General features: G+C 40.8%; 1 long non-coding RNA gene and 1 pseudogene across 1 annotated transcript in view; one reads left to right on the top strand and one right to left on the bottom strand.

Annotated features, from left to right (window-relative positions):
- Nucleotides 1-12,973, bottom strand: part of LOC141581630 (uncharacterized) — a 358,748-nt gene that overhangs the window by 281,031 nt on the left and 64,744 nt on the right. The window lies entirely within an intron of this gene.
- On the top strand, nt 9,663-10,937 carry LOC101048829 (nucleosome assembly protein 1-like 1; annotated as a pseudogene).

Genomic DNA, 12,973 nt, shown 5'->3' with positions numbered 1-12,973 from the left:
TGCATCCGGAAGTGAAGAGAGCACACAGCATATTCTCTTCACTCCCCTCTCATGAGCCTCTCCCGGCAAAGTATTCCACTCATCGACAAGTAAGGGATACAAGAAAATGTCATTGCTTCCGCTACCCTACTTTACAACATATTTGAGTTTGGAGCATTGCCACAGAAGCTGAAATACCATTTCTAATGCCATAGTTTTCACCCCACAGAAATATGTAAAAGAGAAAGTCACGAAGTCCTTTAATCAGTGAAATCATCATCATAACCAATATTTTTCATTGGATTGGAAATTTTTATACCCCTGAATGATTCACTGTGGTAAGATTTCAGAGGTGTGAATTTATGCCTTTTTTTTTTTTTTGGAAAGTGAAAACAAAGGCAGAAAAGAAGGATGCACATGGCTTCCTGACTTGCAGGCTCTTTCCAAGACAATCATCACAGAAAATAGTCTGTATGGTTGTTGAACATATGTAAACTGATGCTCTTAAAACAATTTATCCCCATGCAGCTTTTTGGAAAGATTTTCTATTCCCCAACAGGTACCAGGACCCCAATGTTGCTGTAGACATCAAAGCAACTGAGAAGATTTTATGTAATTCACAATGCTTGAAAAATAAGACATTCATTCACTACTATACACATTAATTTTCCATTACTGTATAACAAACACCAGCGGAAGAAAATAAACATTTATTACTTCACAGTTTCCATGGGTCTAGGTACACACAGCCCAAGCACATCTTCACTGGGTCTTCGACTCAGGGTAAGCTGCCTCAAAATGTCAGCCAGTGCTGCAATCTCACCTCAGGCTGAGCTCCTCTTCCAAGCTCACTGGTTACTGACAAGAGCCAAGTTTTAGGATTGTAGGACTGGGCTCTCTCTCCTAGAGGCTGCACATGTCCCCTGCCATGTGACCCTCTCCACAACATGACAGTTTGTTTTCTTAAAACCAGCAGGAAATTGTCTCTGCTGTTTCTTTTCTCTCTGACCTCTAGACCCTCCTCTAAAAAGCTCATCTGATTAGGTCAGGCCTACCCAATTAATCTTGCTTTTGGTTAACCAAAAGTGAACTAATCTGGGGGGTTAATTACATCTGTAAAATTCCTTTGCCTTTGCTATATAATGTAACATAATCCAAAAAGTAATATTCCACCATTTTTGCTACTGTCTGCTGGTTAGACACAAGCTACAGGCCCCACCCATAATCAAGAGGAAGGAGTCTTAACAAGGGGCCAGCCATTGGGCTTCATCTTAGAATTCTGCCTACCACACTATTTACGCCAAAAATAATATTAAAATCATGAGTGTAGCAAACATGGAGTCTTTTCTTCAAGTTCAGAATACAAAATTTAAAGGACAGCCCCTACAGCACTCATTATTTAGTGATCCTTAGAAAGATTACCAGGGAAATTAGTTTACAACATAGATTTTCCTGGCCCCACCCCTAAAGAGTTTAATTCAGCTGGCAAAGAGTCAACCAGGAATCAGCATTTTAAATACGTTCTCCCTGATGATTCTGACATAAGTTCTGACCACGCACTGAAAACCCCTAAATCGTGCTTCCATCATTAAAGAATGACTTAAATTTTCCTGAGGCCCTTCAGTTCGGGCCAAAGAATTCCTCCAAACGTGCTTCTTAGCCCCTTCATTTTATTAAAGCTATATTTCACAGGCTTCGCATCTAACATATTGAGAAAACTTTATATAGGTTCAGGAAGTACCCTTCTGTGTAGATAGAGTCTTTCTTATAAAAGTAAGCAGAGATATATAGTTTGGCCGACTTTCAAGATGGCCGCCTAAGAACAGCTCAGGACTTCAGCTCCCAGTGAAAGTGCAGAGGGTGAGTGGACGCCGCATTTCCAGATGAACTCTTATTGCCCACAGACCAGGAGATACCCAGGCAGAGGGGTCGCCAGCGTCGCAGTCCCAGCCGGTGCGGCTGTTTTGGCCCCCGCGGGGCTGATTCCGCCCGCGCGGCTGCTGTGACCACTCCCTGTTGCTGCGGTTCTCCGTACAAAAGCCACTGGTCTGGGAGCCCTCTTAGCTGGCGAGCAGAGCCTTGAGACGGCAGAATAGCCCATTCATCTGAAATAGCGAGTCAGGCCAGGAGATTCCTAGGCAAAAAATCCGCCAGGAGCCGGCGCCGCGGTTCGAGCCGACTCCGTGAGTCGCAGCACGGGAGATCCCGGCGCCTTTTCAACAAGCGACCGGAACGCGGGGTCGTTCAACTTAAAAGAAAAGACTCTGAGTCAGGGAGCCAGGTGATCAGGCTCGGTTGGTCCCACCCCTCCACCCCCAACAACAACAAAAACAAAAACAGTAATTGGAAACCCTCTGGGTTGAGCCCTTCAAACCAAGCACAGCTGAACCGGGACGGTCCGGCTCCGTAGGGGAGGGGCTTCCGCCATTACTGAGACTCTCCACCGCTACAGAGGCAGGCTGCCGTTGCCGAGGCAACCCGCCGTTGCCGAGGCAACCTGCCGCAACAGAGAGAGTCCGCCATAACAGAGGCGGGGCCACCATTGCCCAGACAGTTCTAACTACGCCCATATAAAAAGGACTACAGGGAAGAGCTCAGGGCAGCTGGGCGGAGCCCACAGCAGCTGAGCAAAGCCTCTGCGGGCCGGCAGTGGCTAGGCGTGCTGCTAGCTGGGCGGGTCCGACCTGAAAAAAAAAAATCAAAAAAGGCAGTAGTGCAACGGAAACTCATAAAGCTCCAACTCCCTGGGACAGAGTCAGACAACAGGTGGATAAACCCACAAAAATGGGTAGAAACCAGCGTAAAAAGGATGAAAACTCCCGAAACCAGAACACCTCTCCTCCTAAAAGTGATCACAACTCCTCACCAGCAAGGGAACCAGACCGGATGGAGAAGGAGGGTGATGAAATGACAGAATCAGACTTCAGAAGATGGGTAGTAAGAAACTACAATGAGCTAAAAGAACATGTTCTAACCCATCGCAAAGAAAATAGGAACCTTGAAAAAAGATTGGACGAACTGCTGACGAGAATGGACAGCATAGAGAGGAGAATAAGTGAATTGATGGAGCTGAAAAACGCAACACGAGAACTTCGTGAAGCATGCACAAGCTTCAACAGCCGAATTGACCAAGCAGAAGAAAGGATATCAGAGGTCGAAGACCAACTCAATGAAATAAAAAGAGAAGGCAAGAACAGAGAAAAAAGCGCAAAAAGGAATGAACAAAATCTTCAAGAAATGTGGGACTATGTGAAAAGACCTAATCTACGTCTGATAGGTGTACCTGAATGTGATGAAGAGAATGATTCCAAGCTGGAAAATACTCTTCAGGATATTATCCAGGAAAACTTCCCCAACCTAGCAAGGCAGACCAATATTCAAATCCAGGAAATACAGAGAACACCACAGAGATATTCCTCAAGAAGAGCAACCCCAAGGCACATAATCGTCAGATTCACCAGGGTTGAAATGAAAGAGAAAATGTTAAGGGCAGCCAGAGAGAAAGGTCGGGTTACCCACAAAGGGAAGCCCATTAGACTCACAGCAGATCTCTCAGCAGAAACCCTACAAGCCAGAAGAGACTGGGGGCCAATATTCAACATCCTTAAAGAAAAGAACTTTCAACCCAGGATCTCCTATCCAGCCAAACTCAGCTTCATAAGTGAAGGAAAAATAAAATCCTTTGTGAACAAGCAAGCACTCAGAGATTTCATCACCACCAAACCTGCTCTACAAGAACTCCTGAAAGAGGCTCTACACTTATAAAGGAACAACCAGTATCAGCCACTCCAAAAACACACCAAATGGTAAAAAAGCAGCAACACAATCAAGAATCTGCATCAACTAACCAACAAAACAGCCAGGTAGCATCAAAATGACAGCATCAAATTCACACATAACAATACTATCCCTAAATGTCAATGGACTAAATGCCCCAATCAAAAGACACAGACTGGCAAATTGGATAAAAAGCCAAAACCCATCAGTGTGCTGTATCCAGGAAACCCATCTTACATGCAAGGATACACAAAGGCTCAAAATAAAGGGATGGAGGAAGATCTACCAAGCAAATGGAGAGCAAAAAAAGGCAGGAGTTGCAATTCTCATCTCTGATAAAATAGACTTTAAAGCAACAAAGATCAAAAGAGACAAAGAAGGACATTACATAATGGTAAAAGGATCACTGCAACAAGAAGAGCTAACGATCCTAAATATATATGCACCCAATACAGGAGCACCCAGATATATAAGGCAAGTTCTTAATGACTTACAAAGAGACTTAGACTCCCACACAATAATAGTGGGAGACTTTAACACCCCATTGTCAATATTAGACAGATCAACCAGACAGAAAATCAACAAGGATATCCAGGACCTGAACACAGACCTGGAACGAGCAAACCTAATAGACATTTACAGAACTCTCCACCCCAAATCCACAGAATATACATTCTTCTCAGCACCACATCACACCTACTCTAAAATTGACCATATAATTGGCAATAAATCACTCCTCAGCAAATGCAAAAGAACAGAAATCATAACAAACAGTCTCTCAGACCACAGTGCAATCGAGTTAGAACTCAGAATGCAGAAACTAACTCAGAACCGCACAGCTTCATGGAAACTGAACAACTTGCTCTTGAATGTTGACTGGATAAACAATGAAATGAAGGCAGAAATAAAGATGTTCTTCGAAACCAATGAGAACGAAGACACAACATACCAGAATCTCTGGGACACATTTAAAGCAGTCTCTAGAGGAAAATATATAGCAATGAGTGCCCACATGAGAAGAAAGGAGAGATCTAAAATTGACACCCTATCATCAAAATTGAAAGAGCTAGAGGAGCAAGATCAAAAAAACTCAAAACCTAGCAGAAGACAGGAAATAACTAAGATCAGAGCAGAACTGAAGGAAATAGAGACACAAAAAACTCTTCAAAAAATCAATAAATCCAGGAGCTGGTTTTTTGAAAAGATCAACAAAATAGACAGACCACTAGCCAGATTAATAAAAAAGAAAAGAGAGAATAACCAAATTGATGCAATAAAAAACGATAAAGGGGATATCACCACAGATTCCACAGAAATCCAAACCATCATCAGAGATTATTACAAACAACTCTATGCACATAAACTAGTAAACCTGGAAGAAATGGATAAATTCCTGGACACCTGCAACCTCCCAAGCCTAAACCTGGAAGAAGCCGAAACCCTGAATAGACCAATAACATGGTCTGAAGTCGAGGCAGCAATAAAGAGCCTACCACCCAAAAAAAGCCCAGGTCCAGATGGGTTCACAGCTGAATTCTACCAGACATACAAGGAGGAGCTGATACCATTCCTTCTGAAACTATTCCAGACAATCCAAAAAGAGGGAATCCTTCCCAAATCATTTTACGAGACAAACATCATCCTGATACCAAAACCCGGCAGAGACTCAACAAGAAAAGAAAATTTCAGGCCAATATCCATGATGAACATAGATGCAAAAATCTTCAATAAAATACTGGCAAACCGATTGCAACAGCATATCAAAAAGCTCATCCACCATGATCAAGTAGGATTCATCCCGGGGATGCAAGGCTGGTTCAACATACGCAAGTCCACAAACGTAATTCACCACATAAACAGAACCAAAGACAAAAACCACATGATTATCTCGATTGATGCAGAGAAGGCTTTTGACAAAATTCAACAACCCTTTATGCTAAAAACCCTCAATAAACTAGGTATTGACGGAACGTATCTCAAAACAATAAAAGCTATTTACGACAAACCAACAGCCAATATCATACTGAATGGGCAAAAACTGGAAGCATTCCCTTTGAAATCTGGCACTAGACAAGGATGCCCTCTCTCACCACTCCTATTCAATATAGTACTGGAAGTTCTAGCCAGAGCAATCAGGCAAGAAAAAGAAATAAAGGGTATCCAAATTGGAAAGGAGGAAATCAAATTGTCTCTATTTGCAGATGACATGATTGTATATCTGGAAGACCCCATCATCTCAGCCCAAAATCTCCTGAAACTGATAAACAACTTCAGCAAAGTCTCAGGATACAAAATCAACGTGCAAAAATCACAAGCATTCCTATACACCAGTAATAGACTTCAAGAGAGCCAAATCAAGAACGAACTGCCATTCACAATTGCTACAAAGAGAATAAAGTACCTAGGAATACAACTAACAAGGAACGTAAAGGACCTCTTCAAGGAGAACTACAAGCCATTGCTCAACGAAATAAGAGAGGATACAAACAGATGGAGAAACATTCCATGTTCATGGTTAGGAAGAATCAACATCGTGAAAATGGCCATACTGCCCAAAGTAATTTACAGATTCAATGCTATTCCCATCAAGCTACCAACGACCTTCTTCACAGAACTGGAAAAAAACACCTTAAACTTCATATGGAACCAAAAGAGAGCCCGCATAGCCAAGTCAATTCTAAGCAAAAAGAACAAAGCAGGAGGCATCACACTACCGGACTTCAAACTATACTACAAGGCTACAGTAATCAAAACAGCATGGTACTGGTACCAAAACAGAGATATAGACCAATGGAACAGAACAGAGGCCTCACAGGAAATACAACATACCCACAACCATCTGATCTTCGACAAACCTGACAAAAACAAGCAATGGGGAAAGGACTCCCTGTTTAATAAATGGTGTTGGGAAAACTGGCTAGCCATGTGCAGAAAGCAGAAACAGGACCCCTTCCTGACACCTTACACCAAAATTAACTCCAGATGGATTAAAGACTTAAACATCAGACCTAATACCATAAAAACCTTAGAAGAAAATCTAGGCAAAACCATTCAGGACATAGGTGTAGGCAAGGACTTCATGACCAAAACGCCAAAAGCAATGGCAACAAAAGCCAAAATAGACAAATGGGACCTAATCAAACTCCACAGCTTCTGCACGGCAAAAGAAACAGTCAGTAGAGTGAATCGGCAACCAACAGAATGGGAAAAAATTTTTGCAGTCTACCCATCTGACAAGGGGCTGATATCCAGAATTTACAAAGAACTAAAGCAGATCTACAAGAAAAAAACAAACAAGCCCATTCAAAAATGGGCAAAGGATATGAACAGATACTTTACAAAAGAAGACATACGGGAGGCCAACAAACATATGAAAAAATGCTCATCATCACTGGTCATCAGAGAAATGCAAATCAAAACCACATTGAGATACCATCTCACACCAGTTAGAATGGCGATTATTAAAAAATCGGGAAACAACAGATGCTGGAGAGGATGTGGAGAAATAGGAACACTTTTACACTGTTGGTGGGAATGTAAATTAATTCAACCATTGTGGAAGACAGTGTGGCGATTCCTCAAGGACTTAAAAATAGAAATCCCATTTGACCCAGCAATCCCATTACTGGGTATATATCCAAAGGATTATAAAGCATTCTACTACAAGGACACGTGCACACGAATGTTCATTGCAGCACTGTTTACAATAGCAAAGACCTGGAACCAACCCAAATGCCCAACGATGATAGACTGGATAGGGAAAATGTGGTACATATACACCATGGAATATTATGCAGCCATCAAAAACGATGAGTTCACGTCCTTTATAGGGACATGGATGAACCTGGAAACCATCATTCTCAGCAAACTGACACAAGAGCAGAAAATCAAACACCGTATATTCTCGCTCATAGGCGGGTGTTGAACAATGAGAACACATGGACACAGGGAGGGGAGCACTACACACTGGGGTCTGTTGGGGGGAAATGGGGGAGGGGCGGGGGGTGGGGAGGTGGGAAGAGATAGCATGGGGAGAAATGACAGATACAGGTGAGGGGACGGAAGGCAGCAAAGCACACTGCCATGTGTGTACCTATGCAACAATCTTGCATGTTCATCACATGTACCCCAAAACCTAAAATGCAATAAAAAAAAGAAAAAAAAAAAAAAAAAGTAAGCAGACACCCTTCTCTCTGCTGTAAACCAAATACAAAAATTTTTGAATAGCCATGGAGTGGATAGAAACCTGGTTTCTTCTCCAAATGGAGTTTCTACGATTCTTAAGAATGGGAAAGAACAAAAGTGTAACTCTAACGCAGGCCAGGAAACTCCCTTAAGCAGTGACCACTTCAGTGGTATGTACCCTACTAAGACTCTTGCTGGTTTCTGAAGATAGGATCTCCTTGGACACTCTTTGGTCAAAACAGGTTGGGAAAGCAATGACGGCCCCAATGATGTGCCTCTCTATTTTCCACATAAACTCTACCTAACTTATGAGACAACGGCAAAAGTTCAAGGTGGTATGTAACTTGGGTTAAATTGGATTGTAAGACCTTCAAATGCCAGAGTTTTTTGGAGAAGAAAAACACTGGGAAAAGTTATAGAAGTTACTGAGGGACATCAGGACATCAGTAGGCAGCATCGGCGTAAGTTTCAGATACCCAAAGAGTAATAAGGTGCCATAAAGACAAGTAAGAGGGAAGAAACCCACAGCACTTGATTCACTCATTTAATAGCTATTGAGTGCTTGTAACGTATTGCATCGTGCTCTAAGCATTATCACAGCTCCTCTACATTTTGCACTAGAGAGAAGAGATTTGCTTTCTCACTGCCTGATTTTGCCCCTTCTTGAAAAGCTTGTAAAACATACCATACTCCTCTCAGCATAGGATCACCTGTGATCATTAAGAAAGAAGGCTGCTGTGACAACTGTTCCTTACTCCCTCTTAACCCAAGGGTATCAAACCAGGCCAATTACAGTTCTCCCTTGCAACTTGACCTTGACTTCTAAGGAAAATTCTCAAAGACGGAAAGAGAGGCAGATCAGTGTGGCTGTCAGGGGGTAGGAATAATGCATGTGGCTCTGTCCCTATGTGGATAACCCAGAGAGAATAGGTAAAATAAAGGAACCAAAATGTGCAGCCTCATAAGAGGGTTGAGGCTGACACATGCACTGTTCTACTTTCCCCACTTGTTAAACTGGTAGTTCACATTGGCTGACCCAAGTAAAATATCTGAGTAGGTAAAATGTCTGTGTCAACCCAACCTTCCAAGTCATATCTACATTCTTTCCCTCCCATAACCCTTCCTGTGTCTCCAGTGTTCTCGTTCTTGGATTCCACACACTATATTCTTGAGTTCTCTTCCTATTAAAACAACTTGTCAGAAAAGAATCAGAAAGCCACTGACATGATCTTAAAAAACAGGTTGATTTTTCTAATCTTTATTTTGTATTGTAGTTTAACAAATTATAGTTATACACATTTAGGGAGTACAATGTGATGCTATGATTTATGAATACAGTGTGAAATAAACCTAATTAACATATTCATGATCTCAAATACTTATGTTTTGTGGCGAGAACACTTGAAACTTTCAGTGATTTTGAAATGTGCAATGCATTATTATTTACCATATTTGAAGATTTTAGTGGTGCAAGTTACCTAATCAGTTGTCACTACTGTATCTAGAAACCAATCTTGAAAATGTGTGATGGCTTGTTTAGCGCCATCTGCTCGTGGCACCACCTCCTGCTACTCCAGATGCCACTGCCACCCGCAGTCACTGCTTGTGCTGCTCCGGCCGCCTGGTTCCTCATTCTAGCCATCGATATTTGGAGTTCTTATAACGTAGCAGATGTTAACAACAGAGAACAACACTCTGAACTTATAAGATTTGGATGACATTGAAAAAGTGGAAGAAGAAGAAACTGATGAAGAAGCAAAAATCAAAGCACATCAGCTAACTGTTCAGATGATGCAAAATCCTCAGATTCTTGCAGCCCTTCAGGAAAGACTTGATGGTCTGGTAGAAACACCAACAGGTTACATTGAAAGCCTGCCTATGGTAGTTAAAAGACGAGTGGATGCTCTCAAAAACCTGCAGGTTTAGGGGTCTCACACGGGAGTGCCTCGCTTTGTCTCTCTCTGTCTTTATTATTTTCTCAGGCGCACTCCCTCTTCCAGGTATTGGGACCCTCTTGCAGGTCGAGAGACCCCCGGGCAGACGTGCCTACCCGTCTGGACGGTCCACGACACAGGTTAAATGTGCACAGATAGAAGCCAAATTCTATGAGGAAGCTCACGATCTTCAAAGGAAGTATCCTGTTCCCTGTTGGCCTCTATTTGATAAGCGATTTGAGATTATTAATGCAATTTATGAACCTATGGAAGAAGAATGTGAATGGAAACCAGATGAAGATGAGATTTCAGAGTTGAAAGAAAAGGCCAAGATTGAAGATGAGAAAAAGCATGAAGAAAAAGAAGACCCCCAAAGGAATTCTTGAATTTTGGATAACTGTTTTTAAGAATGTTGACTTGCTCAGTGATACGGTTCAGGAACATAACCCTATCCTAAAGCAATTGAAAGATATTAAAGTGAAGTTCTCAGATGCTGGCCAGCCTATGAGTTTTCTCTTAGAATTTCACTTTGAGCCTAATGAGTATTTTACAAATGAAGTGCTGACAAAGATATATAGGATGAAGTTAGAACCAGATGATTCTGATCCCTCTTCTTTTGATGGACCAGAAGTTACGGGTTGTACAGGGTGCCAGATAGATCAGAAAAAAGAAAAGAATGTGACTTTGAAAACCAGTAAGCAGCAGCAGAAACACAAGGGATGTGGGATAGTTTGTACTGTGACTAGAACAGTTTCCAGTGACTCTTTCTTTAATTTTGTTACCCCTCCTGAAGTGCCTAAGAGTGGAGATCTGGATGATGCTGCCGAAGCTATCCTTGCTGCAGACTTCAAAACTGGTCACTTTTTACATGAGTATATAATCCCAAGATCAGTGTTATAATTTACTGGAGAAGCTAGTGAAGATGATGATGATAATTATGATGAAGAAGGTGAGGAAGCATATGAGGAAGGGGAATAAGAAGGAGATAAGGAAAATGATCCAGATTATGACCGGAAGAAGGATCAAAATCCAGCAGAGTGCAAGCAGCAGTGAAGCAGGATGTATGTGGTCTTGAGGAAATCTGCACTGTAATAGCCTAAACACAACTTTTATTTACTTAAAGCCTTATGTTTTTGTATTTTCTTGGTAGACTAGATAATTTTTTTTTAAGGACAGGAAACTGATAAAGACCAATTTGTTCTACCTAGCATTTTAACTAGTTTTTCTGCCAGATATGTTGAATGGACAAATTCTGTCACGCACGTTCATGCATTGCTACATAATTGGGTTCTTCTGGAATAATTTTATGCAGCTCTTGGAGTACAGCTATGAAAATTAACAACTGTTGAAAAAAATACTTTTTCATAATTTTTTCCTTGAAGAACCAAAGTATTTTTTCAGCTGGTTGTTGAATAGAGTTAAGTCTGCTTGGATTAGCTGTGCCTTTCATTACTTTGCTAGAGAAATGCAGTGACTTATACTAAGACAATTCATTATTTAAAAAAAAAAAAAAAGGCAATACAACTGTATGGTTAAGAATTTCCAATATGACCACATCCAATAACTATATTAGATTGTTAATGGACTATTGTGTTATAGGTAACATAGTTAATTGTAAAGTAATCTGACTTAGTATAGTTACTGGTACCATAGTGAGTTGATTAAAACAGGATTTTCAGACGTTAGCCTGAATTTAACTGTACTTTTAAATTTGAGCTCCATTAACTAAGCATCTTTTCTTTATGGTAGGATCTACTTTCTGATTCCCTGGAAAAGATGAATTTACATCATTTGACAAGCCTATTTTCAAGTTATTTGTTGTTTGTTTGCTTTTGTTTTTGCAGCTTAAAATAAAAATTCCAAATACAAAAAAAGAAAAGAAAATGTGTGATGATGCTCTTTTAAATAGCTGAAAGGAAATTATTGTGTGCTTGTTCTTACTTTGTCCCTGTTTTGTCATATAATACTTAAGTAAAAGGAGATTATTTATCCTCACTGAATTTCCAAAACTTCTATTTACATCTACCATTTTTAATGATGGAGAGAAAAGTTAGTTGTCTTACTTTGATAAGCTTGGCACAGGACTTACCACTTTTTGGTGCTTTTGATCACAATTCCATCAGCAGAATCCTAGTAATTAGGTATATGCAAGGAGTAACCCAATAACTTTAATACAACAATATGAAGTGCTGCAGACAGTAACTAGTGAACACCAAATCACAGTGTTTTAATTTGTGACATGTTAGAATAACAGGACTTTCTTTAGTATAAATATTCTATTAACTAATCCTTGTTCTGTTAAGTAAAAGGGCTTTAACTCCTGGGTCTGAAAAAGGCACTGACCCCTGCTAAATCTTGAGCACTGTTACCAGTTGAAGCCTTGTCTTCAGAACCAGGAGAAGCTGATAATCAAAATGAACTGCTTTCAAGAGACACAGCAGTTGATTGTGTGGACTGAACTAATAGGGGACTGAAGTAATTTTTATGTCTTTCTTTGAAACACTGCTGATTCTTGAAAGTCTGGAGAACTTTTTATATTTTGAGCTATCTGTAGCATTTAACAATTGAGTATAGTAAAATGTTGTAAACAGAATTTGAGGCACATTTCTTACTCTGACTAATTTCTCCAGAATTTATAAATTAGGTGTGAATATACTTAATTCATAGCAATGTGCCTGTTTGCATAAATTCAATAAGAATCTGTTTGGTTTTAGAACTGGACACAATTAGATGAACTGGTTATTTCCCCAGGACTTTGACTGAAATGACCTTGTGAAAGGTTCCAGCAAGGCCAGTTTAGGAGAGCCTATTTGGACAATGATTTTTGCCACACTTTGTCTGGATAATCAGGCCAAGTCTATGAGACTGAAGCTTATTCTGCAGGTAGACTGGTCCTGCTGAGATGAGTCTTTGGTAAAAGCGGTGAACTGGAGAGAGAAAGATTGTGTTTCAGAAGATAATGATAGTGTTAGATTAACCTTTGACTCCTGGGGAGCCATTCATGGTATGGAACTACCCACAATGCCCCTCTTTAGCATGAACCAGCCAGCAAGATCAACAACCAGATTACCCATGACCGAGGCACTGATAAATAGAAA

The sequence above is a fragment of the Saimiri boliviensis genome, chromosome 16, assembly GCF_048565385.1.
Source record: "Saimiri boliviensis isolate mSaiBol1 chromosome 16, mSaiBol1.pri, whole genome shotgun sequence".
NCBI lineage: Eukaryota > Metazoa > Chordata > Mammalia > Primates > Cebidae > Saimiri > Saimiri boliviensis.
This window is presented reverse-complemented; position numbering and strand designations above follow the sequence as displayed.